Source organism: Lygodium microphyllum, chromosome 29 (assembly GCF_053477565.2).
Source record: "Lygodium microphyllum isolate KBCC chromosome 29, Lygodium_microphyllum_v1.1.10, whole genome shotgun sequence".
Classification (NCBI taxonomy): domain Eukaryota; kingdom Viridiplantae; phylum Streptophyta; class Polypodiopsida; order Schizaeales; family Lygodiaceae; genus Lygodium; species Lygodium microphyllum.
This window is the reverse complement of record NC_141163.1, coordinates 87,910,714-87,938,706: the sequence shown is the minus strand read 5'-3', so window position 1 is coordinate 87,938,706 and position 27,993 is coordinate 87,910,714.

The window sequence follows — 27,993 nt, the reverse complement described above, 5'->3', positions numbered from 1 at the left end:
CTGCCAATCCAGTCCGGTAGTTGAAAAAATTATGAAAATTCTGCAGTTGTCAGTTGATGTATCTTGAAGCACTTTCAAAACCCATCTCTGACTTGCTGCTTAAAATCGAACTATTTGCATCTGCTGCCTTCAACGGGGTTCAATTTTCTAACACTTTTTTGGGGTAAAAAAGAAGCTCTCATTGGCAACCACGCGATAGGGGGACTTAGCCCGTTGAATCCCACAAATAGATGTGCACATGCATAATCATAAAGAGCATCAAGCTGATATAGAAAATACAAAACAAAACACATCACAACTCTCACCTTACCCCCTATCAAAACCAAGGCATGAAATCCATGAGGAGTAGGCCTAGCATAATCTGACAGAAAGCCCAAAGCTAGTCACGAACCGACTGCTCCAACATGGCCAAGATAAAAAGAACTATCAGAGAAGTCATCCTAAGTGGTGTTCTAAACTACCTTCCTAAGTGAGGACAACTCAACCAAGAGCTCCTCCTAGGCGAGGACTCCTATAGCCTGACAAAGAAATATTATGTTTTAGCACATTTTCCTTTTAGGCCTTTAATTTCCATATTCTGGAGTGTAAAAAGGAGGGAGCTAAGCATAGTGACCCAAGGAGGAGGGAGCTGATCATAGTGACCTAAGGGTATTAGCCTCTTGAATCCAATAGCTTCTTTATAATATCAAACCTTGAAGGGATTAAATAGGGGGCCAAATGACCTTCGATCGACGAACTGAGAATTGCATTGGATCCCTGATGTCTAAATGCATCTAGGAAAACTCTAGCTCGCGCCATCCATTACTATTTGATTTTTCATGAAAATTGGTCTTAGCGCTTCCCGGGCACTTTCTACTCCAAAAATAGCCTCAAATACTTCAAACACAACTTGAAATCGGCTCTTAAAATGCAACTCTCAACAAGGTGAAAAATTGTTGCTGACATGAGTTGTAGCTTCTGAAATAATAGAAGTCCATCCAAAGTTCCAACTATTAGTGTGTTTGGCTCAACAACTGAGAAACAATGGATTTGCTCAATGATTTAGAAAGTCAAGAGTGATCTCTTCTTGGCAATGATAGGTAAGGTTATGAGATAGATGTATGGATTCTGGATTTCCCTTGACCAAGAAGTCTTTTGAACATGTATCTTGACCATATCTTTAATCAATGAGTATGTTTTCACATTCGCATTGTTTCTAAACTTCTTCTTCTGGGTATTTATCTTGCGTTGAGTACTCTTCAACATTCTTTTCTCCCACTCACAAAGTGCCCCTACGGTGAGCTACTTTCACAAACCCCCGCGCATATCCCATGCAATAATGTGACTCACCAACCAACCTTAAGTAGATCAAAGGCACATTAGCTTGTCTACTTAAGATGATCGGAGGTATTCTTTGCTTGATCACTTGTGGCTCAAAGGTTTGAATGGTTAAGGAGACTTGGGCTTATACAAGATGACTTTAGCAAAGATTGTTACAAAAGAACTTTACAAGGGTTACATGACATGACTCAAGAGAGTTATAAAAGAGAATGCATAATTTCTAAAGCAATCCTTCATAAGTTGAAACAATAGAAGGAGCCTTCTTAGATCCCTTGTTTTCTTTCTTCATAAAAGTCGTGGATAATGGTACCTAAGAACCTACCAAAGCCCTTGCAAGAAGACACTTAATTCTTTTCTGATACTCACTTTTATTTTCACTCCAACCTTCACTTATTTATATTTTGTTGATTAGATGCCACCCCCAGGAAGACAAGGCATCGGCCCTTGGGGTGACTCGTCCCTAGGAATCTACGAGGCCTTCGCAAGGCAATGAACAAATGCTCAAGGATTTTTTCTTTCTTTCTTGTTCTACTTTTAGAGGGGTTAGAACCCCTTTTTACACACCTCCGTATATGTATTTTTTGATAGCTTCAGAATGTGTTCTTCTCGTGATATTTAAGGGCATGCTTCTCTAAATGCCTCACATGAACAAGAACTCCTAGAACGATTGCCTAGCAGGTCAGCAAAACAGGGTCACTAGAATTGCCTTCTAAAACATGTCTTTAAGCGGCCTGACAATGCCTTGACAGGAGGAAACGACTACTAGGGCCTCCATCAGCCATACTTGACCTAAATCCAACTTCATGCCTTTGCCAATCCCCAACAAACAAAAAGAAATTAATTCTTAATACACATATATCATTATTTTCTTAAGGAAAAAACTCGGGAAGGGGGCGAAACTACCTGGAATGGCCATAAGAAGCTCCTCCTCAGCAAAGGCTCCCTCCAGTGACATCAACCTGTATGATGTAATCACTAAAATAGAAAACCATTAAACATACCTACACCAGACAAACATAGGGCCCTCCTGGCCCAAAGAGATCAAGCCTTTCATAACCACCTAACTGACCCTCTTGGCCTAATGTAGTTTGCTCATATAGATAGGTCATTCTAATCCATACAATACATGGTCTTCTTGGCATATACACCACATCCTATCAAACTACCCAGGATACCAAGGATAGCATACAATAGGACAGGTAGCCCCATGCTACTCATGCCATGCAACTCAAGGCTTGATCTTGGGCTTTTATAAATCCACTAGCCCAAGACTTTTTACTGATATAACCTTGATATGGCCTATCCTTCCTTGGGCACCATTGGCTAGCTGAATGACATCATTGGGCTCTCATGTCCCACATTTATTGTCATCCAAACGAACTAGTCGTTCAAGCGGCTTAGAGGCTCCTTCGGTAGAAAGAGCCATAGTTGGTGCTCATTCAAACGTTCCCTATTTGGGTTAGTGTTGCAACCCAAATTAGGTAGGGCTTCAATCGTAGATCCATCACATGACTGTATCCTAGAGTGGTGCATATCGTCAGATGTATCATTATGGCCCTTTATCACACCTATGTGGGAATTGATCACAATATATCCGCATGGTGTTATTGACCTTGTATCTAATGCACCAGTCATCTTTTGAGAGATCTTGGGTTTCCAAACCCATCTCACATCCCTTCTTACATTCATAGGCTGCCTCGATTTCCCACATTGGTCCAATAGACTCACTATGGATTTATCACTATTACCAGATGGGCTCACAGCCTTATGGCTTCTATTTAGTACAGGTGGACCTTTGGCATGCCGCATCTTCTCTACGTGAGATGTCTTTACTTGCCTTTGTCCACTTTGCAATTGCCTATTTATAGGAACCATGCCCTTACTGAAAGGAACAACATCTACTCAGAAGCATGACTCATTTAAAGATGGCAAAGGTCTCTTTAGAGCCTTTCCACTAGCAAAACTAGAACCACCCATAGGATACTTATCCACACTCATAGGCCCAATGGCTCTATCAATGTTAGTATCACAACTACCTGTCATGGGAGCATTGCAAGCCTTGATGGAACTTACTGGTCTTGGAATCTTTTTATCATGCGGGGGTATATTATCCCTACTTTTCTACTTAGAGATTTTGGCTACCAAGGTTCCCCTCATAGGCTGCTTTGGTATCAATAAGTGAGTTGTCTCCTTGTAAAAATGGTTGGAAGTTAGGATGCACTTGTACTGAGCAAGGAAAACTCCAAACGTTTTTCCAACATCTTTGAATATGTCTCTCATAATCAATGGCATGCATCTTTGCTTCCCTTAACGACTTAGGATTTTGCATTCCCACTTGGATTTGCATGTTAATCTCTAAGCCACTCAAAAAAAGTACACAGCACATTACCAGGCAATGCAGTAGCTCTTCTTAGCCAAAGCCTCAGAATATCATCAAAGGCTTTAGCGTATTCTTTAACAGAAGGATAGGACTCGTGCCTAATCTACATCAGCTACCCTAAAACTTGGATCATAGGCACCTTCTTCTCATATTCATCTAATAATCAATCACTCAACTCCTCGCACAGGATTTAATGGATCCCCTTGGGAGGCTCCAGTACCATTTTCTAGCCTCTCCCTTTAGGGTACTTGAGAATATGAGCATTCGATGAATATCATCATAACCACTTGCAAAGCAAGTTAGGCTGTATTCTCATGAATGCACCATCAGATCCTCATCAAATAGCCCATGAAACAGTAGGAGATCCCTATAAGGAGGCATGAATTTAGTCCTTTCCTCTGGGATTAGCAATGGGGCATTAAAATCCTTGTATTTCTCTTGACCTAGTACAAGCATGTTAGGGTCTTTAATTTCTTCCACTTCCATCTTTACTGGTGTTGAAAAGTCATTGGCTCCATGAACTTCCCTTTCTGCCAACTCATAAAGTGGTTTAGGGAGGCCAACACTATGCAATATGGAATCTATCCCATCATCTGCTAGTGGTGTTTTAGTGAGCCTCTTCTCATTTGCCCCCACTTTGCTCGAACTTACGATAGATCCTAATAAAGTCTTCCGTGCTAAGAATGGTGTTCCACACACATAAATCATCAAATGCTTTATGGATCTTAGCAATCACACTATGATACCCAACTGCATCAAGCACTAGCATAGGATGTTTCTTGAGATCATAGTTAGCCTATCCTCTTATGTGCATATTGACCATCATTGTCACAGTCTTTTCTTCTATGACATTATCATCATGAATGATCATAGATGATTGTGCCATGTTAGCATTACTTTCACTTTCTCGTTCCTCTAATCCCCATGGGCTGTTAATCTTAGAGGTAGCTCCATGGATATTTTCCCATAGTGACCCAAACTCAAGCATGGTGTCACTTTCGAGGAAAAAGCTAAAATAGTGCATCACATGCCACGTCCAAGATCCCAGTAGACCATTTAGGATAGACAGTATCTTTTGGGTTTTGAGGATTTCTTGGATTAATTGTCATAATGATGACCAAAGTTACCAGTCTAACTTGACATACACCACTTCAAGGCAGCTCTCAATTAAAGCATAAGGCTAACAGGTCCCGTATATGACCAAGATTCAGAAATGGCCACTTCTAGGTAGCCCCCACAGCAAACAATACACCACTTGTTGAGACCTAAAATGGGCCCGACACTAGCTCTCTAGCACTAATCGGGACCTCTAAAACACACAAGACATCCCCCACGGCCTCGTGGCCAGCAGCATCTAAGGCTCACACTACACTAAACTCTAATATTGATTTTGCGTTTGTAATAGGACATAGTCCAATGTTTACCTTCCCCTACTCCTTCGAGGGATATCCCATAACATATAGGTATAACACCTTGTATCCCAAACATAGGGAAGCACCTCTCGGTTGACTGCCCTGGCTCCACTGCAGTTCTCCTACATCTCGGGGATTGGCCCCAAGATGCTTTGCCTAACATATAAAACGTAACACGCACGAACTCTACTCTTTTCTTGTTTTGTACGATCCAGGAGTATACAGATCCTCACCAAACAAACCTAAGGAAATCGTACAACTAACCTACAGCAAAGGCTCCTTTTCACTCCACGTATAAGTCATGTCTTAGGAAGATAATTGCTATTGCTATGCAATCCAGGACTGATACCATGTCATGCATCATGCATAGTGCATATGAGCCTAGTGCACAAATAATATTTATCAAATCAACATTTTGTGATGTGAAAAAATAGCCCTTTCATGATCTTCACTAGCTTCGATGTATGGAGACTAACACCGATTTCTTGTGCTCCTAGCCCCTTAAACTGAAATATCGCAATTCTAAATGCAATGCACAGTCAAATATTTCAAAGATTCACACCTTCTCAACCCTCTTAATTTCTTAATTTCTTAACATCACCCTTTCCCTCAAACTGTTTAGGTTATGTTGTGTTGCATAGGTATAGGGTTTTGTTTTTTATCATTTTTGATATAAAAAGAAATAAAGATGCACTAAAACATTAAAAGAGTGATTTGAGGCTTAACCTCATGCCTCAACCTTGCCAAACATGCAAAGACATTAATAATATTTTTTCTTATTTTCAACGTGTAAAAACCTATTTTTTTCCATTTAAAGCTATTTTCACTATTTATTTATGCATAAAAATAGGTTATTTTCTTATCTATGATGAGTGAATAGTTATGATAGCTGAGAAATGGTTTTTATCAGAATTTTATCCCATGCGCATCTCTTTTTTCCACCCGAAACCAACAAAATCTTGATTTTTACTCTAAAAAGATGCTTTTCGAATTATAATTTAATTATTGTGACTATTTATTATTATGGGTTTGCATTTCTTTTACGCATAGCCCTCAATCATAATGCAAAAAAGACCCAAATTTTTTTTGTTCCATATAAATTTCATTTAGACCATCAAACATAAAAATAAGCAATTTTCATTTGTAAAAATGACGCATACCGCTTACTTGCATGTTGCATGTTTTTTGATGATTTTTTCAGATTCCTAATGGACTCCTAACTAGCAAAAAATCTTCAATACTGAACATCTCCCCTCAGCCTCCTCTTGAACTGGAGCAATCCGGTTCATACCGGACAAGCATCCATCATCGCATCCTCTTCTTGATTCTTGTCATGTGAAGCACCATTTGGAGGAGAGAGATGGTGGAGACAGAAATACTATATGTCTGGCAGACCATCTGGGCAGCCATTGCTCATGCGAGAGGTGGCGATAGAGAGCGAAAATGTGAAGTATATTGTTGCCAAGTTCAGATTATAGGTGTACATTGAGGTGCATAGTCCCCCCCTCCAAAAATGACGTCGCCCTGCAATGGTGCCTTCTTCTCCATGTGCAGTTGCTGAAAAATGCCCCCCTCCCCCCCATGAAATTGATTTTTTGGGGGGTGGCGCCAAAGGTCACCCCCTTTCACTTCTCATTTTGGGCCCCCTTCACACCCCATTTGCCCGCAGGTCTTTGGCCATCCGACATCCGAGTCACACTTCGAAAAATCCTACGCATCCGTCTTGAAGTCCCCCACTACATGGCACCTCCCACAATCCAATCGGTTAGTCAAAAAATTTATGAAAATTGTACAACTTTCAATTGGTGTATCTTGAAGCACTTTCAAAACCTGTCTTTAACTCATTGCTTAAAATTGAACTATCTGCATCCGCCGCCTTCAACGGGGTTCAATTTTCTCCTAAACTTTGAGGTTTTTGGCAATTTCTTTTCTAGGGTCAAAAAGCAGCTCTCATTGGCGACCACAAGATAGGGTGACTTAGCCCATCAAATCCCATGAATAGATCTACACATGCACAATCATAAAGAGTATCAAGATAATACAGAAAATACACAACAAAAAACATCACAGCTCTCACCCTACCCTCTGTCAAAACCAAGGCATGAAATCCACAAGGAGTAGGCCTAGCATAATCTGACAGAAAGCCCAAAGCTAGTCACTAACCGACTACTCCAACACGGCCAAGCTAAAAGGAACTATCAAAGAAGTCATCCTAAGTGGTGGTCTGAACTACCTTCCTAACTGAGGATAACTCAACCAAGAGCTCCTCCTAGGAAAGGACTCCTATAGCCTGATCAACATATATTATCTTTTAGCACATTTTCCTTTTAGGCCTTTATTTTCCACACTTTGGCGTATAAAAAGGAGGGAGCTAATCGTAGTGACCCGAGGAGGACAGGGTATTGGCCTCAAGGCCTGTCTCAATATCCAAGAACCTACCAAGCCCTTGTAAGGCGACACTTAATCCTTTTCTAACATTCACTTTTACTTTTGTTCCAACCTTTGCTTATTTGTATTTTATCGGCTAGATGCCACCCCCAGGAATACAAGGCATTGGCCTTTGGGCTAACTCGTCCCTAGTAACCTACTAGGCCTTCACAAGGCAATGAACAACTGCTCAAGGATTTTTCCTTTCTTTCTTATTCTATTTCTAGAGGGTTAAAACCCCTTTTTATACACCTCCGTATATGTATTTTTTGATTGCTTCAGAATGTGTTCTTCTCATTATATTTAAGGGCATGCTTCTCTAACTACCTCATACAAATAGGAACTTCTAGAACGGCCGCCTAGCAGGTCAGCAGAACAGGGTCACTAGAACTGCCTTCTAAAACAGGTCTTTCAGTGCTTGACAATGCCTTGATAGGGGGAAACAACTAATTGGGCCTCCATCAGCCATATTTGACCTAAATTCGACTTCATGCCTTGATTGTTTCCAGTCCCCAACAAACGAAAAGAAAGTAATCCTTAATATGCATATATCATTATTTGCTTAAGGGAAAAAACTCGAGAAGAGGACGAAACCACCTGGAATGGCCATAAGAAGGTTCTCCTTAACAAAGGCTCCCTCTAATGACTTCGTCAACTTGTATGATGCAATCACTAAAACAGAAACCATTAAACGTACCTACACCAGATAGACATAGGGGCCTCTTGGCCCAAAGAGATCAAGCATTTCATAGCAACCTAATTTGCCCTCTTGGCTTAACATAGTCTGCTCATATAGATAGGTCATTCTAATCCATGCAATACATGGTCTTCTTGGCATATACACCACATCCTATCAAACTAACCAAGATACCAAGGATAGCATACAATAGGATAGCTAGCCCCATGCTACTCATGCCACACAGCTCAAGGCTTGATCTTGGGCTTTTGTAAATCCACTAGCCCAAGCCTTTCTACTAATATAACCTTGATATGGCCTATCCTTCCTTGGTACCATTGGCTTTTTGAATGACATCATTGGGCTCTCATGTCCCACATTTATTGTCATCCAAATGAATTGGTCATTCAAGTGGCTTAGAGGCTCCTTCCGTAGAAAGAATCACAGCTTGGTGCTCAATCAAACATTCCCTATTTGGGTTTTGACATAAGTCAATGTTGCAACCCAAACTAGGTAGGATTTCAATCTGAGACCCATCACATGACTATATCCTAGAGCGGTGCATATTGTCAGATGCATCTTTATGTCCTTTTATCACACCTACGTTATCCGAGGGGTTTTTGTCGAAAGGTCGAATCCACCGGGGATCAGAAGTAGAAGGAAGTAGAGATAGGAGATGGAAGAGAAGATAGAGAATGCCCAAGTAGTAAACACGACAAAAACAAATCACAATGAATTAATTCAATATGTATTGAAAGAATCTGGGATCTTTGCACTACTCAGAAGCAATCTCCAGGCATTAGTTCTCGTGAAGCTACTTCGTAGACCAAAAACATGGATAAGAAAAATCAGCTCTTTCGCTGCTACCTGGAACCCAATTCTGATGGCTCCGTTGGCTCCGAAAGGGGGATAAAACTGCAAGACAACCGGTCACAAATCTCCCAGATCACTCCTTCCTCTTTTTTCAGTTCAATCTATAGTTTTCAGCCTGTTTACAGTGATCGCAACGTGCGCAATTTCGTCAATCTATCTTTTTTATAGAAAAACTCCTAATTGCCTGAAAAAGCAACTAGCTTTTTGCATACCATCCTAATCTAGAAGCGTTTTCTAACTTTTTCGGACTTTTACAATAAATAATATAAAAAATAGACTAAAATTATCCAAAAATCTAGTATTTTTGGATAATCCATGCAACTCACACTAGTACTAATGGCTCAGATCACATTGACTCTCTAGATCAATAGAGAAGTTGGATGATGATGCGTTCCATACTTTTTCACATTGTGTCCTCATAGCATCATGACATCCACCCCCTTTGAACCTGCACATCCTCCGGTATGTGCCAAAATCTTAGTTGTCACAGGATTCTGAGTCTTCCTCATCCTTTGCAACCATATCCTTTACTTCTTCATCCTCCATATCTTCTTGGCTAGCCCTTGTATTATGGCCACTATTTTCTTCCAATTTTGGCAACTCATAGGCAGTAGATTCCCGCCTTTTGAATAATTTGATTCTTTTCCCTGCTACCGAAAGTTTTATGGCTATCCCATCCAGCTCATTTAATGCATAAGTAGCATTATCAAGCATTTGTCTTACCACATAGGGTCCAAACCATCTTTTGGAAACTCTACTCATGGCACTATGCTGGTTATCTAAACTGCTATCATAAACCAATACCCAATCCCCATCTTGTATGGTTCTTGGTCTTAATTTATGTCTTTTGTCAAACCATTTCTTGTTATGTATCCTTGCTGCCCTTAACTTTGTAATTGCTGCCTCTATGTCTTCTGACTTTCTTTCCAACTGTCTAATGCGTAAGGCCAACAACTCCTCTCGATTAACTCCTCCTCCCAAGGTAACACACTCCATGTGACTGTCATCTCTTCTATCGGCATGATAGGTTTTTGACCATACATCAATTCTGCAGGCATATATCCTATAACAGCACTATGAGTTGTTCTGTCAGCCCACAAAGCATAAGGGAGCAATCGTGGCCACTCTTTTATCTTCTCTCCACATGCTTTTGCCAATGCCTTCACAATAGGTGGATGACCTCTTTCACTTTTGCCATTTTCTTCAAGGTTATAGGCTGAAGTTAAAGCAAGCTTTATCCCCAACCGTGCAAAGAAATCGTGAGCTTCATCTGCATCCAGCTCACCCCTATCTGCTGTAATTTTTCCCACACAGCCATATTGACAAAAGATCTCTTCTAAGAGAAAAGTACATACGACATTTGTCATCTTAGTACGTAGAGCTCTCCCTTCCACTTGATTAGCCAAATCTTCACGAGCAAGCACATGATACCTCATTTGCCAAAGACCTGTAGGCATTGTGACCAAATCCACCACCCACTTAAAATGAAGAGACAATGGATATGTGGGTTGCAATCCATCCCGATGTCTCACAGTTGAATACATTTGACATGTCGTACATGTTTTCACAAAGTGAGCAACATCCTTATACATACCCTGCCACCAATATCTTTATTTGATCTTTGTAAAAGTACCCAAAACACCTCTATGACCAACCCACAAGCTTTCATGAAATTCTTGCATTACTTTTACTTGTGAAGCTCTGTCACCCAAAACTCACAAGGCATACCCTGTTTCTTTTTAGCATGTTTCCATAAGTATCCATCTTTGAAGAAAAATCCATAGGCTTTCCTCTTGATCTTCTTAAACTCCTCATCTGACCATTCATCTCTGTTTGTTAATGTACTGAGATATTGACCAATTCTCAGCTACTCTCCTACATATTTGTCTTCCAAAAACACTTCTACACAAGATGCAAAACTCCTAAAGTGTCTTCTCTTTATTGTCCAAGCTTCTGTTAATGCTATAGCAACACCTTGCATTGCTAAATTCACTCTTGCAACATCATTTTTAGCCATAAGAAAGTCATCTTCTTCCTCCTGATCCATCATCCCATTTTCATTCTCATAGCATGCTCGAGATAACATGTCTGCCACTAGGTTATCTCTTCCTACAATATGTTGAAATTCAGGGTTCAAAGATTTGATGTATGCAATCCATTGGAGCATAGCAATGTTCGGGGTAGCACAACTAGTAATCATACCCAATACCGACAAACAATCGGTTTCAATGACTACATGAGCACCCATAAAATACTCCTTATCACATTTAAGGGTTGTCACAATTCCCCACAATTCTCTTTTAACCTGTGGATATCTTCTCTGTCATTCAATCAATACTTTTGCACCAAATTGTATTGCATATCTTTTTCCTTCCTCATCATCTTGCCAAATTGCCCATCCAATCCCGATTGGGCTTGTATCAACAGTAATAATGATAGGCTTTCCATGTGAATAGTTAGCCTTTCTCAACGTAGGAGCAGATTTTAAGAGTTGCTTTAATTTCTTCATTGCTTTCTGATGCTTCTTTTCCCAATGAAAATTTTGACATTTCCTTAGAAGCTGATAAAGAACATCAGCCACATGTGCAAAGTGAGGAATCCATATCAAATAGAACACACATGCACCCAAGAATCTACGCACCTCTGATACATTCGTGCATGCATCTCGCATTCTATCAATCCCATCTATTTTTGCTGGTGATGGCCTTCGCCCATAAGGCCCACATATATGCCCAACAATCAAAACCTCTTCAACTCCAAAGACAGACTTTTGTCCAGAAAGAGTTAAATGCACCTCTTCTAGACGTGTCAAAATACTCTCACAATCCACAATATGGTATGCAACAAACTGTCTACATCCATGAACATCCATCTCTTCATTCTTTTCATCCACTACACACCCTTTGATTGGAACATCATCCAAGAAGGATGATAGTCAATTGTGGTATAAAATCCCTGAGTACCCTATTCATAGCATTTGTCATGTGTGCCATTGAGTTTGTTGCACCCTGTGGGAGAGTACACATCCGTACTAACCCCAAAGGAATCTTCATGGTTGTGATATCCCTGCTTTCAATTGCAAGCTGAAATTGATCATAACCCGAGTAAAGGTCACCCAAAGAATAGATTGCTCTGCCTACAAAAGCCTCCGCAAATTCATCAATCACAGGACGTGCACCCACATTTCTTATGGTTACTTTATTGACTGGTTGCATGTCTTGAATAAATCTCAAAGCCCCATTCTTTTGGGGCACAGTAAACCAACGATTTGAGTACGGGGCTGAAGAAGGCTCCAAGATCTTCATGCGAATCTTTTCATTTAGCAAATCCATCAGCTTTGGCAAGTAAGCTTTAGGCACTGGAATAGGCCTCAAGTTCCGTGGTACATGTGGCACAGTAAATATGACCATAGGAGAGATAACATTTGGATCCACACAACCTATTTCACTTGGTTGAAATGCAAATGCCTTCCCATGTCTAGCCAACATCTGCATAAAACAGTTTCTATCAGTAGGCAAAAGAAACCCTTATGCACCAACTTTCAATTCCTGTAATGTTTCAGATGTAAAATGATGACCTATATCTTTAGGATCCCGTAAGCTTGGCTGCCTTGACACTTTTTCATACATATCCTCACCCTCTGGTGGAAGTGGTAAAGTAATTGGTTTCACCTTTTTGTCAATTGTCTTATACTTTGTCTCCACAAGTGCTTCAGCCCATTGTAATCCTTCCTGCTGAGCAAACAATGCTATAACATCATACATATCCAAAGAACATACAGACAACACTCTGTTTTCAGCCTCATTTTCTGCATGTATAGTTGCTAAAATTTTAGTCATAGTGTCAGTAATATTCAGCGCGTAAAAGATGCCTAAAATGTCATCATTTTCAGCTAACAGGCCCAATGATTTCAGTTTCTTAATAGCCTGTTTCATAGATATGCGTTCAGCCCTACAGATAGCTTCCATAGGCTTAAACCAACATGGACTGTTTGCTGTAAACTGAGAAATACCAATAGTAAATACATGCTTCATTTCATCAAGAGGCAAGTACACCCTCTAAACAGCACTACTGTAGCCCTGCATTATAGTAGTGCTTAATGAAAATCCAGGTCTTTGAATTCCCTTGCATTTGGAACCAAAGGAGACTCTCGAAGCGTATCACAATTTCTAGGATGATTGACACAAACAGTAAGAAATTGGACTGCTTTTCTCCCATCCTTGCTTTTGACTCTTACATAAGCAGAACCATCATCAAGCACCTTTGTTTCCATATGCACATCTATAATATAGGGTTGTCCCAAAATCACTGCATATAAGGAATTATCTTGCACAAAGAAGTGTTGCTCTTCCTGTACATCACCAATTATCACTTTTACATTAGGACATGCAACATAGAGCTCCCTTGAAGAATTATTTGCAGCCCTCATATGCCAACCATGATCAGTGTCCATAGGCCATGCACCATTTTCATACAATCCCCGCTCAATGACATTTATCTCAGACCCATGGTCAAGTAAAGCAACACAAGGAGTTTCACGCTCCCCTATTTTCACTACCGTTTCAATGGTAGCTCTAGCCCAATGATTTCTTGTGTAGTGACTTCGAGGAATAAATCCTAGAGTCTCTTCTCTATATTGTTGCATTTGCCTTACTCCACCATGCATATTGCTACAAGACAATGCATTTTCAGCCACTTTCTTCCCTAACAGAGGGAACAATAGCAGGTACAGCCATAGGATTAGCCACAGAAGTAGGTGGCTTACTGGATACATCAACTGTCTTGCCTGTAACTGTGGGCAAGCTAGAGACATGCAATCTTTCTGTTCTTCTATGCTTCTTCACAAGTGCAGTAACAGCTTTCTTGATAAGTCTCCACTCTGTTTTCAAACCTGTCTCTATTGTCTGATTCTCCAGAAAATCATCAAGCTTCTCTTGAAGCTCAGGATCAGCTATCTGTAGAAACAATTCAATTTTCTGACTTGCAAGAGCTTGCTGTTCTGCAAGATCCAACTGCTCAAATTGACTTTCAAATTCTTTTAACAATTCTGTAGCCACAAGACCCTTATTGGGTTGTATAACCCACTCCTGAAAAGTCTTGCGCATAATCAAATTGGTGTCCTCAACGTAAAATTCTTCCCTAAGTGTCTTCTTGAAGGCTACCCAGTCTGCATCCTGCAAGTATAATTCAGTAATCTGTGCTTTTAGTTCATGAACAGTAACACATACAAAATACAGGCTCCATGCAGATTGAGCCACTCCAAAGAATTCCATCTTCTGAGCATAGGTATGTACATATGCAGATACATTCTTGCCATTGAATAACTTCACCTCACGCTCAACTTCTTGCAAAGCATTCATCACAACACTTTCTGTTTGAGTTGAAGCTTGCATCACCTCCTGTTGTTGTTGTACCTGCATAAGCATATTCATATTTTGCATCAACTGTTGCAAAACATCATAAGAGATTGTGTTCGAAGGTTCTCCCATATTATCTTTCTTTCTTCTGTGATGACCTTTCACGTCGGGCTCACCAATGTCGAAGGGGTTTTTGCTGAAAGGTCGAATCCACCGGGGATCAGAAGTAGAAGGAAGTAGAGATAGGAGATGGAAGAGAAGATAGAGAATGCCCAAGTAGTAAACACAACAAAAACAAATCACAATGAATTGATTCAATATGTATTGAAAGAACCTGGGATCTTTGCACTACTCAAAAGCAATTTCCAGGCATTAGTTCTCCTGGAGCTCCTTCGTAGACCAAAAACGTGGATAAGAAAAATCAGCTCTTTCTCTACTGCCCGGAACCCAAATCTGATGGGTCCGTTGGCTCCGAAAGGGGGATAAGACTCCAGGACACATGATCACGGATCTCCCAGATCACTCCTTCCTCTTTTTTCAGTTCAATCTGCAGTTTTCAGCCTGTTTACAGCGATCGTGACGCGCGCAATTTCATCAATATGTCTTTTTTATGAAAAAACTCCTAATTGGCTGAAAAAGCAACTAGCTTTTTGCATGCCATCCTAATCTAGAAGCTTTTTCTAACTTTTTTGGATTTTTACAATAAATAATATAAAAATAGAATAAAATTATCCAAAAATCTAGTATTTTCGGATAATCCATGCAACTCGCACTAGTACTAATGGCTCAGATCACATTGATTCTCTAGATCAATAGAGAAGTCGGATGATGATGCATTCCATACTTTTTCACACTGTGTCCTCATAACATCACATCAATGTGGGAATTGATCACAATATATCCACATAGTGTTATTGACCTTGTATCTAATGCACCAGTCACATTTTGAGAGATCTTGGGTTTCCAAGCCCGTCTCACATCCCTTCTTACATTCATAGGCTGCCTCGATTGCCCACATTGGTCCAATGGACTCACTCTAGATTCATCACTATTACCAGATGGCCTCACAACCTTATGGATTCTATTTAGTATAGGTGGACCTTTGGCATGCCGCATCTTCTCTACGTGAGATGTCTTTACTTGCCTTTGTCCACTTTACAATTGCCTATTTATAGGAACCGTGCCCTTACTGAAAGGAACAACATCTACTCAGAAGCATGAGTCATTTAAAGATGGCAAAGGTCTCTTTAGAGCCTTTCCACTAGCAAAACTAGAACCACCCATAGGATACTTATCCATACTCATAGGCCCAATGGCTCTATCAATGTTACTGTCACAACTACCTCTCATGGGAGCATTGCAAGCCTTGATGGGACTTACTGGGCTTGGAATCTTTTTATCATGTGGGGGTATACTATCCCTACTTTTCTACTTGGAGATTTTGGCTACCAAGGTTCCCCTCATAGGCTGCTTTGGTATCAACAAGTGAGTTGTCTCCTTGTAGAAATGGTTGGAAGTTAGGTAGGATGCACTTGTACTAAGTGAGAAAAACTCCAAAAGTTTTCCCAACATCTTTGAATATGTCTCTCATAATCAATGGCATGCATAAAATTAATTTTATTTAATTAAAAATATTAAAAAATCAAGGATCATAATTCGACATTTTTCTTGGATTGACAAGGATTATAGCCACCCTTCATGGAAGTTACAATGTGAATGAGAGTTATAAGCCATATTAATCACTAATGTTAATGTGTATAGTATGGATGGTCAAAAGATATTATATTTTTGGACAAAACTAATATATTTTAGATATTAATTATTGTAAATATCCTAAAAAGCTATATAAATTTCTAGAATAGGATGTCATGTAAAAGAAGCAAGTGGTTTATTTAGCTTGTTTTGGAGATTTAATACAAAAAAGAAAGATTGGCGAAATCGCATGTGCCGCAATCGCAGTTTACAGGTAGTAAACAACACTTCGAGAACAGGGAGAAGAAGAAGGAGTGATTTAGAATATTTCTAAGCAAGTGTCTTGTCATGCTAATATATATATATATATGAAAAGTTTCAAGAATACGCATTAAACTACAATTAAGCCACATAGATTTTATGCATTTGCATCTATTTGCTTGGTTAAAATAATAGGAAATCCTATTACATCTCACAAAACATAGATTGAACTTGTGATAGATTATGTAGGGTTCCTAGGAAGTTGAAAGAATTTCAAATCCTAAAGAGTTGAAAGAATTTCAAATCCTAAAGAGTTGAAAGGATTCTTCTCAAGGCCCATCTTGCTTGAAGCTTAAAGGAATTCAAAGTCCTTAAGTAACTTTATGAATTACGTGACAAAACCCTAGTTCAAATGAATACATAGGGTTTTGTTGTAGGGAAGCCAATGTCCCAAATTGCAGTCAACATTGCAAGGATATTCCTTCATTCAAAAGAATGAGAAAACTAAATTAGGTTATCTCTAGAAATCTCGGACAATAACGGGGATAAAGCAGAGACTAGATGCTATCACATTAAATTGGAATTTCATTTTGGGTAGAGAGAACAAAGAATTATATTGTACATATTGTGCACTTCTTCTTGTGTTTGTACTTAGGAACATCTATTTGGAAAAGGAGTCATCTAACAAAGAAATTGATAAGAAGAAAATCTTTCAAATTGGATTTAGGTTGAAACACCTGGGAAAGGCGTGTTGAGCACCCCCAGCTAGCCGCCAATCCTATCCAACGGGGGATTTTATATCCATGTCGGGAATGTGGACCGAACCCGTCGTGAGAGGTCTCTGCGTAGAAACATCTATTCATAGAGGATGCTCAGGTGCCAGGGGCTTTGGGTCCTACTTAGATGGTCTATGTGACTCAGGAAGGAATCTCGAGGCCTTGTTACTAGTGCAAGGGCAAAAACTTGGAGGAAAAATAAGACACATCCTTATGGATTGCGGGAATTGTCCTATAGAAAGGATTTGTGTCTCAGTTGAAATTTAAATATAAAGTTTCCTTTCAAGAAATTTGTCTGATTTGTCTTCATGTCAGTGTATAGAATTACTAAAGGAACATGTGACTAATGGGTTGATTAAGGAAGCTACTTGTATGTGTTACCACTAATGTGCCCTTACGTAAGTAAGAAACTAAAGCTATCAAGGAAAGCGGGTGGGCGGAACCCCCGACGGGTCTGCCCTATGGCAGGGTGATCTTAGAGAACTAGGAGGCTTCTCAGCATTCAAATCGCGATGACGTATTGACCTTAGATAATGTAGGGTAGAAGCATGGCTCATATCATTTTAGGGGACTAGAATGGGACTTTACCCTATAGGTAGAGAGGTTAAGTGATGCATCCCTCTTGTTTCCCATTCTCTTTGAACCAAGTCTCCATCTTGGTTTAGATGCTCTACGCAAAGTAAATCAATGCCAGAAGTCTATAGAATGACTTGACCATTAGAAACCCAGGAAGATTCAAGTCAATCCTAACAAGGTTTTGGCCGATACGTTTTGTTGTAGAGTAGACTTGGGAGTCACTTACCGACAAACCTTGTGACATTCCATGGGAGTGCCAGGTGGCATTTTTTAGATCAGACTCTGATGGACTACTAAAATGTGTCATGACCTAGGCACGTTACAGGACCAACAGGTGATGGTTCATCTACTGTTAGTCCTTGGACAGGATGACTCCGTAGTCATGCTACTATATCTACTGACATGGATATTTTAGTGAGAGGGAGAGATTGGATAAAGACAAAGAAAATATGTTTGACTATGTGAGTGGCTTGCTTACAATTAGATATGAGTCACCTAGCAATCTTGATAGTGAATTGAGCATACCATTAGTTATGACACCTGGTGCAAGGCAAAGCAAGTATGTGCCGCCTCATGAGAGACAAGCCCAAAGTGCACCGCAATTGAGGAGGTCTAAAAGGATAAAAAAACCAATTGATAGATTGACATACAGTGGGTATTCAGCTAGACATTATGCATATATAGAAGAAGCTCAGTGAGGTAGTCAATGAGAATTGGTGTCTTGCCATGGATGAGGAATACACAACATTGGCTAAAAATGAGACATGGAAATTGGTCTGTTTGCCTAAAGGAAATGTACCCATTGGCTACAAATGGGTTTATAAAGTGAAATGCAAGTCTTATGGTTGATTGGAAATGTATAAAGCATGGCTAGTTATAAAGGGATATGCATAGTAGTACGGCCTAGGTTATGAGGAGACTTTCAGCTCAATTGCCAAGATGGCAAAGATGAGAGCATTCATTGCATTAGTGGCTTCTAAGGGCTAGAAATTTTGGGAGATGGATGTCAAAAATGTATTCTTGAATGGTGAATTTCTTGAAGAGGTGTATATGGAGCATCTTGAGGGTTATGTACACCCTCACTATCCCACATATGTGTGTAAGCTGAAAAAGGCCTTATATGGGCTAAAACAGGCACCGACAGCATGAAATGCTTGCATAAGCACTTATTTGCAGCAGCTTGGTTTTCAAATAGGTCATATAAATCATCACAACCTATTTACAAAGAAGATAGAGCATGGTTATGCTTTTTTGGTGGTTTATGTCGATGATTTGATCATCACTGGAGATGATGATCATGGGATTGTTGAAATTAAAGCAATGTTATAGGAGGCTGAATTCAAAGTTAAGGATCTTGGTGAGCTGAAGAACTTTCTCAGGATTGAGGTTGTGTCTACACCTCAAGGTATATGGTTGTTGCAAAAAAAGTATGCTCATGATATGTTGCTGAAATATGGCATGGTGGAGTGTAAAGCCATGGAAACACCATTGGATCAAAATGTCAAACTTGTAGTTGATGTTGGAACTGAGATCAAGAATGTCACTATGTACAAATAGATGGTGGACAGCCTCATTTGCCTTACTATTACCCGTGTTGACTTGAGTTATGAAGTGGATTTGATAAGCCAGTTTGTGTAGAAACCTTGTAAGCCACACTTAGATGCAATCGTGAGTATTATGCGTTATGTGAAGGGTACTGTTGATTATGGGTTGTTTTATGAGCATGGAAAATCATTTGACTTGACAGGTTATATGGATGATGATTGGGCTCGTTGTGTCTATGACAAGTGGTCAACCAATGGTTATGCTTTTAGTTTGGGTAGCAATATGATCAACTGGAGTAGTAAGAAGCAACCAACTATTGCTTTGCCTAGTATAGAGGCAGAATGCAGGGGTGCAACCTTAGTGGCATGCAAAGAAATTTGGCTTGTGAAACTGCTACATGACTTGGGTATATAGTTGGACAGAAAACTCACATTGCATTGTGACAATCTTAGTAGTAGTGTCACTACAAGATATAGGCCTTATATCGGCATTAAAAGTGACGAAAATGTAAATAACAAAACTTGCCCCCGTCATCGCAAAAAAGCATTGTTATTGGTGACACCATAGAATAGTCGGTATTAGCGTCATTATCAATGTCGCTATTTGCATCGGTATCATCATTTGCGATACTAATACCGATGCAAATAATGACATTGATAATGGCACTCTGCGACGCTAATAATGACACAAATAACAATGTGTGTAGGTAGATTTGCGACACTAATAGCGATGGTAATAGAGAAAAAAAAATTTGTGGCAGGACATTATTTGGGCCATACAAAATAGTTTCTACACTGTGTACAATGCTCATGTAAACAAAAACAAAGTGTACTTAAATCATAACACTGGTACATGAAATAAATACATGATCACATAATGAAAGCGACTGGTACAATCATGACAAGTTATCACTACTACATAGAAAATGTCCACAGATCAGGCAACCAAAAAAGAAGGGTGTGTGAACTCCAGGGATCCAAGGGCGAGCTACATATCCTCGCCATCCGAAAGCTCGTCCCGACACAAAGGAGCATCAAATGGACTCTGCAAAAAAAGAAACAACTACACATCAGTCCACTATATAATAATGCATTCTAATTAAACATGGTAACTACGGAAAAGAAATATGAGTGACTTACAGGGCTGCCACATCTATACAATCAGTCACTCAATGTAGTGAGACTATGCCTCTCTGCATATTGAGTCTCAAGGCCGGTCAGATCGCGATTTGCAATGGAGTGCTGCAAAGAAAACAAAATACTAACTGTTAGAAACATGATTATCAGTACAAAGGATATTGCAAAAAAATAAGCAAGAAAAACAAAAGAAAAACTTACAAAGTCCTCCAAATATGTCCTGTGGCCGCCACTCCCAAGATGATGGACCACTTCGGCCTCTAGTCATGCCCTCGCCGCCTCGTGCTGTTGACTCCAATGTCTTGGAGAATCTGTACTCTCCTCCCTCAGTCAGCGCCAGTCGTCCGCGTCTAGCCACTCGGGCTTTGCAGCCCCACTCTTGAGTGCCTTGCGTGTGTTTGATCGTCTGTGTGACATATATGCACGCATGCAGTCCATAATCTAGCCCCTAGAAAATCTACCTGTTGTGGTTGGAACACTGAAAACTCCTCATGCAAGGATGCTACTATGTAGTCCTTTCTCCCCTCTGGTATGTTTTTTCAATGATCTAAGACGTTGTGCCAAAAAACTTGTTGGCACAACTCTCTCATGCGAGCCATCACCCTCCTCCCCTCATCATTCATAATGATGGCTCTTGACCTATCATCGACAAGATAGGCATATCCCTTTGGGGTATGCCTAAGATGGGTCCTCTCCCACCTGCGTCCATACTCCTGGGTATATCCAGGAGACCCCTGTACATCCGGTGTACCGACGAGGGTAGTATCTATCGGTGTAGCATCCATAGGGGTGCCACCTGCTGAAGACGGCTGAGTAAAAGCTGGAGTCACTGGAGTAGACGTCCCCATAGGTGTGACAAATCCTAGAGGTGATGCAACTCCAGTAGAATGACGAGACGGAGACACCGCGTCCGTGCCTCCACAGCAACCACCTGAGCCACGCTCCCTGGAACCACCACAAGAGCGAGGAGTCGCACCTGTATCCTGTGCCAACCGTGGGCTCACTGCCTCTGTATCTCTACAGCATCCCCCTGACCCTGAAGCACCCCCTCCCTGTAGCCCAAGTCTGTAGCGTTGACCTCGTTTGCTCGAAGCTGAAGCATTTGATCGTGCCAAAGTAGATCTAATAGAGCGGCCTGACGATGTCCGAGGCAGCTCCTGGTCCGCCATGTCTTTGAATCTTGTCATTTGATCTTGAGACATGCGAGTGAAGATATCCTACAACTCCTCATCGCTCATCCCTCGACTCATCCTGAAAAGGTCACCTACATATGCAAAAAATGATGTTAGCATAATCAATTTAAATCATACAAAGCATGGTAATATAGATCCTAAAAAAATGATCTCACTTAAAATGCATATCTTATGTACCCTTATAAGCGATTAGTCAACGAATTGAGTGAGTGGATGCTCCAAGTATGAAGCATCCTATGGTCCCATGTCAATCTCCTGACACAACTCCCCATACACTGGAAGGTCGATAGACATGTCACCATAAAAGGATGAGTCCACCTCATTCTCAAAGAATTCTTGGACTCTTGTATTTCCATCATTGTTAGCCAATGTTGGCTCCTCTACATGCTCCAAGCTTTTGATGGCCTCCACCCCTTGCAATATTGACCCCTCTATTTGCATATTGTCTTCATCTATCCTCGAAACATCGCTTTGATCATATACTCTCGCACTTCGGGGAGTTGAAGGTATAACATACCACCATCGAGGTTGTCGGGGGTTTGGATAGAAGATTACCTGTTCACAAACAAGTATAAGAGAGATTAAACTATTGTGAGATGTATCATGTCGTAACACAATCAACAGAAAAATGAGTTCATGCACCTGTTCACAGTGGGCTAGCAACACAAAGGTGTTGCGCAAATCCGTCCATTTTTTTTCAGAATCTATTTCAAGAAATCCAAATGGACCTCGTCGAACTGTTGCTCCAGCTCCTTCAAGTACCACTTTGAATCACTGCACATCGAATACTATCATGAAGAAGCTACGGTAATCCACCGTAACAATACTTTGCAAGTTTCCAAAATACTCCATCTCATCTATAACCATGTTTGGATCCGTTGCTCGTCATCAGCTCTCCTGCTCGAACCTTGCCATGATACCACAGTCCATTGTGGAGTGCATTTTGTCAATAGGCTCCACGTGAAAATGCCATCCGTGTGACCATGCTGTACTATATATTTTGTATTGTACATTGAAACACTCAAATTAGTTGTCGCATATAAAATATAAATACGACAAATCCTAAACACGTCATCACCTTTGGACTACATCCCCTCGAGAATTCCCACTCCTCAATTGAGACCTCTGCCCCTTCGTGAGACGTTGCAGTCAAAGATCCATGTAACTATCACATTGACATGAACCGTGGCATCTCCTCCATGCCCTCGGGATATCGAATTGGTCGATGGCATGTACTACGTCGAAATTCAAATTGCACTTCCTCTCGATCTTGCCTAACGATTTGGTACTTGGCGAGCCACGTCTCCATAGAGGCATGGTGCAACACATAAAAGCGATTCACCTTCTCCTCCATTGTAGCATCCATTATTTTTTCTATCCCATTTCCAACCACCACATCTTTGGTTAGTCTATCATCTTCCTTCAACCACCATTTCATTTTCTTGTCTGGATCCACCGTTGGTAGCCATTATGAAATATGCACTAGCACCTCAGACACCAACCAACCTTCAACCATGCTACCTTTTAGCCAAGCTCGTTGTCGCACAAAGCCTTTCAGGGTTTTCATGAAGCGCTCCAAGAAGAATATCCATCGCGTATGGACAGGTCTGATAATCTCCACTTCATCTACAAGACGCACAAGAAGGTGGATTTGTATCGTGAGCATGTTGGTAGGCAGGTATTTCTCAAAGAGACAGACCATCTCCACTGCTCCCGGCCTCACATATTCAATAGAGGACATCTTAATCTCCTTTTGTGAGATCCATTGCACAAAAGTCGACAACCTGTAAATGGCCCTGCGTATTTCTAGAGTAAGGCATCCTGCAATCGTGATCAGTAGTACAAACTGCCACAAATGAGAAAGCATTATGAACAATGGCTACACTCCAAATAACAAAATGTGCACGCCAATTACAATCCATTCATAGTACAAACCTGACATATCTTATGCCAGTCATGGGATTTTGGCCCTGCTAATTGGTCGTCTTTAGAAAATGCAGACCTGAGAGAATGCATCATACCTGTAGACTTGACTACTTGCTTCACAATGCGCTCTTCTTTAGTGGACAAAACCCAAGGAGCGTGAGGTAGCTACACACGACCATCAGCACTTGACTGCGGCCAAAGCACCTCCATCTTGCCTACCTCCTTCAAATCCATTCGTACCCCTATAATGTCTCTCTTTCCTGTGATGTGGTCCCATAGCAAGCTGCCCACATTCTTGAAAATATACATGGGATCCAACAAGTGGTTGATCTGTAAGTGGGTCCAATATGGCAACTTGTAGAAAACTGAGAACGGTCACATTCCATTTGGATGTGACTCCGCATGGACCATTTTCAGCTCGTACCAGCTTGCAGCATTCATACGTGTTGGAGGTCGTCCAAGAAAACCTTTCCTGAGTTCATGACCCTCTAGCAAGAAAGTAGTCTGTCCTTGATATACCATCTTCTTGATGGTTCGTGACCTTCGGGAGTCTAACTGTGGCCCGCACAATGGACATGCATGATAACCTGAGGTAACCAGACCTATTCCAACACCTCTATCCAGTGAATACAAACTTGAACAAGATAAAATATAGATATTACCAACGAGAATGGAAGCCTATTTACTTGAGCACTCTCCAAATCCCAGAAAGTCATGCATCATCCACATGACAATGGCTCGAATATTGGCAGACCGTCGAGCATCGCGCTTGCTCATATCTTGCACGGTGACCCCCTCCTCCCACAAAATCTTAAGCTCATCAACTAATGGACGAAGATACACGTCCATATTTTTGACTTTGTAGCGTGGCCAGGGACGAGTAAGCTAAGGATGAGATGTCCTTGGTTTGTAGAAAGCCATGGAGGGATATTGTAGTTGACAAGGACTATAGGACACACACTGTAAGAAGTTGAGCGCAGACCGAATGGGTTCACGCCATCCATTGCAAGACCGAGCCGAAGATTCCTTGGCTCTCAGGCAAAGCTTGGGAAGGTAGAGTCAATGTGGCTCCATGCGCGTGAATCCGCTGATATTCGTTGAACTCCATCTGTGGACCTATTCTACGCATGCCACTTATCAAGCTCGCCATGCCGGATGTACCTAACGTACAAAACATGTGGTTTATGCACGGGATAAGCGGAAAGTGTCTAAGAACTTTTTGAGGGATGGTTTGCTCTTGCAAGTCCTGTCGATACCTATGAGCACCACACTTTGGACATGTCTCCATAGTCTTGTATTCTCCTCGAAACAGTATGCAATCGTTGATACATGCATGGATGCTATTGTAGTCCATGCCAAGCTTTTGTAAAACATGTCGTACATCATCACAAGACTCAGGCATGGTATTTGTATATGGTAATATATGATATTTCAGTAACCTGAAAAAAATCATAAAACACTTGAAAAAAGCACAAATGTTTTTAATGATAGTGCCGAAAAGACATCAACAAAGTGTACGTACAAGGTACCTAAACAACTCGGTCACACTTACATCGCTCCATCCTTATTTTGCTTGCATACTTAGGAGTGCAAGCAGTGTCTTTAGGCAAGATACTTGGCGCCCATCATATAATGGTATGGATGCTTCCTCTCTAAGCGGATCAGAAGTCTCGACATCCATGGGAATCAATGCATCGATCATTGCCTCCATCTCAGGCTCCAAGATTGTAGGTAGGTCTGGAAGGCTGCCTATCTCCTCTGGTATTAACAGTATAGATTGGGTAGTACTTTCCAAGTGGTGGATTAGCTCAGGCACTCCATCCATCGCATACCCACAAACTCTTCTAATTGGCCGCAAAGGGTGCACTTCTCCTTGGGATGAGACATCACCTCCCTGGATAAAAAATTTTCCAGTCACACCCAATCTTCTTGTATATGGTATTCAATTAGCTTGCGAGTACAATGCATAATTGATATTAACTTTTCTTATCGTTTGCTAAAAATCCAAGATCGCCTGATCAATTATCTCAAGTTGAAACTTGCCCAAGCGTCGTAATTGTTCTATAGACAATCGACATTTTTGTCTAATTGCTAGCTTGCATTGAGAGCAAGGACATGGGACACGCTGATTAAGATATGCCTCGTGATCTTGAACAACAAGACCTTCATTGTTTTCCATTTTGTCTATGTTATGACAAACAATTTGTTTTTGTTATCATTATTTTTTTCTTTCTTAAATTGTTTGAGAAGGGATTTCTTCTCTTGTAACTCAGCAAAAATTAACGTATGTAAAGTCTCCATCCACCCACCCACAGATTAACATATATATGTCGGCTCGTGATGTTGGACGGGACCTCGCCACCACTCTCTCTTTGTTTTTTATCCATTCATTATCTTCTCTCCTTCCATCTCTCTCTCTTTTTCTCTTTCTTTATTATGTTGTATGTTTATTCCCTCTCTCTCGTTCCTTCTTCTTTTTTCTCTTCCTCCCCCTCTCTCATTTTTTTAACGATCACGGCTACGAATACAATGAAGACCACAACCATGACCATGACCACGATGACCACGACCACGACTACGACTACGATTATGACTACGACTATGACCACGACCACGATTATGACTACGACCATGACCACGACCACGACCATGACTACAACTATGACGACCACGACCACGACTACGACTACGACCATAACTACGACTACGACTACGACCACGTACCACTACTACTACCATGACTACGACCACCACATCTACCAATACCACTACCACTATCATGACTACAACCACTATAATAAACAAGAAAAGAAGAAGAAGAAGAAGAAAAAAAAACAACAACAATTACTACTACTACTACTACTACTACTACTACAATAAACAAGAAAAGAAGAAAAAACTACTACTACTACTACTACTACTGCTACTGCTACTGCTACTACTACTACTACTACTACTACTACTACTACAAAAAACAAGAAAACTAAACAACAATAAACAAGAAAATGAAAAAAAAAACTACTACTACTACTACAATAAACAACAATAATTAATTTCCTTTTCTCTCTTCCTCTCCCTCTCTCATTTCCTCTCCCTCCCTCACCCTCTCCCTCTCTTTCTCTCTTTCCCTATCAGGTTTAATGTTTTTTCTCTCTTTTTCTCTCTCATCTCCCTCTCTCATTTTTTTCTCTCTCCTCTTCCTCTCTCATTTCTTTTTCTCTCTTTCTCTCCCTCTCTCATTTCCTCTCCCTCCCTCACCCTCTCCCTGTCTCCCTCTTTTTCCCTATTATGTTCAGTGTTTTTTCTCTCTCCTCTCCCTCTCTCATTTCCTTTTCTCTCTTCCTCTCCCTCTCTCATTTCCTCTCCCTGCCTCACCCTCTCCCTCTCTTTCTCTCTTTACCTATTAGGTTTAATGTTTTTTCTCTCTTTTTCTCTCTTTTTCTCTCTCCTCTCCCTCTCTCATTTTTTCTCTCTCCTCTCCCTCTCTCATTTCCTTTTCTCTCTTTCTCTCCCTCTCTCGTTTCCTCTCCCTCCCTCACCCTCTCCCTATATTTCTCTATTTCCCTATTATGTTTAGTGTTTTTTCTCTGTCCTTTCCCTCTTTCATTTCCTTTTCTCTCTTCCTCTCCCTCTCTCATTTCCTCTCCCTGCCTCACCCTCTCCCTCTCTTTCTCTCTTTCCCTATTAGGTTTAATGTTTTTTCTCTCTTTTTCTCTCTCCTATCCCTCTCTCATTTTTTCTCTCTCCTCCCCCTTTCTCATTTCATTTTCTCTCTTTCTCTCCCTCTCTGGTTTCCTCTCCCTCCCTCACCCTCTCCCTCTCTTTCTCTCTTTCCCTATTAAGTATATGGGTTTTTTCTCTCTTTTTCTCTCTTCTCTCCCTCTCTCATTTTTTTCTCTCTCCTCTCCCTCTCTCATTTTATTTTCTCTCTTTCTCTCCCTCTCTCTCATATACGCTCCCTCCCTCACATTCACCCTCTCTTTGTCTCTTTCCCTATCACGTTTAATGTTTTTTCTCTCTTTTTCTCTCTCCTCTCCCTCTCTTTTTTTCTCTCTTTCTCTCATTTTTTATCCCTCTTTCATTTTTTTCTCTCTTTCTCTCATTTTTTTCTCTCTTTCTCTCCCTCTCTCATTTCCTCTCCCTCCCTCACCCTCTCCCTCTCTTTCTCTCTTTCCCTATTATGTTTATTTTTCTCTCTCTCCTCTCCTTCTCTCATTTCCTTTTCTCTCTTCCTCTCCCTCTCTCATTTCCTCTCCCTCCCTCCCTCACCCTCACCCTCTCTTTCTCTCTTTCCCTATTAGGTTTAATGTTTTTTCTCTCTTTTTCTCTCTCCTATCCCTCTCTCATTTTTTTCTCTCCCTCTCCCTCTCTCATTTCCTTTTCTCTCTTCCTCTCCCTCTCTCATTTCCTCTCCCTCCCTCACCCTCACCCTCTCTTTCTCTC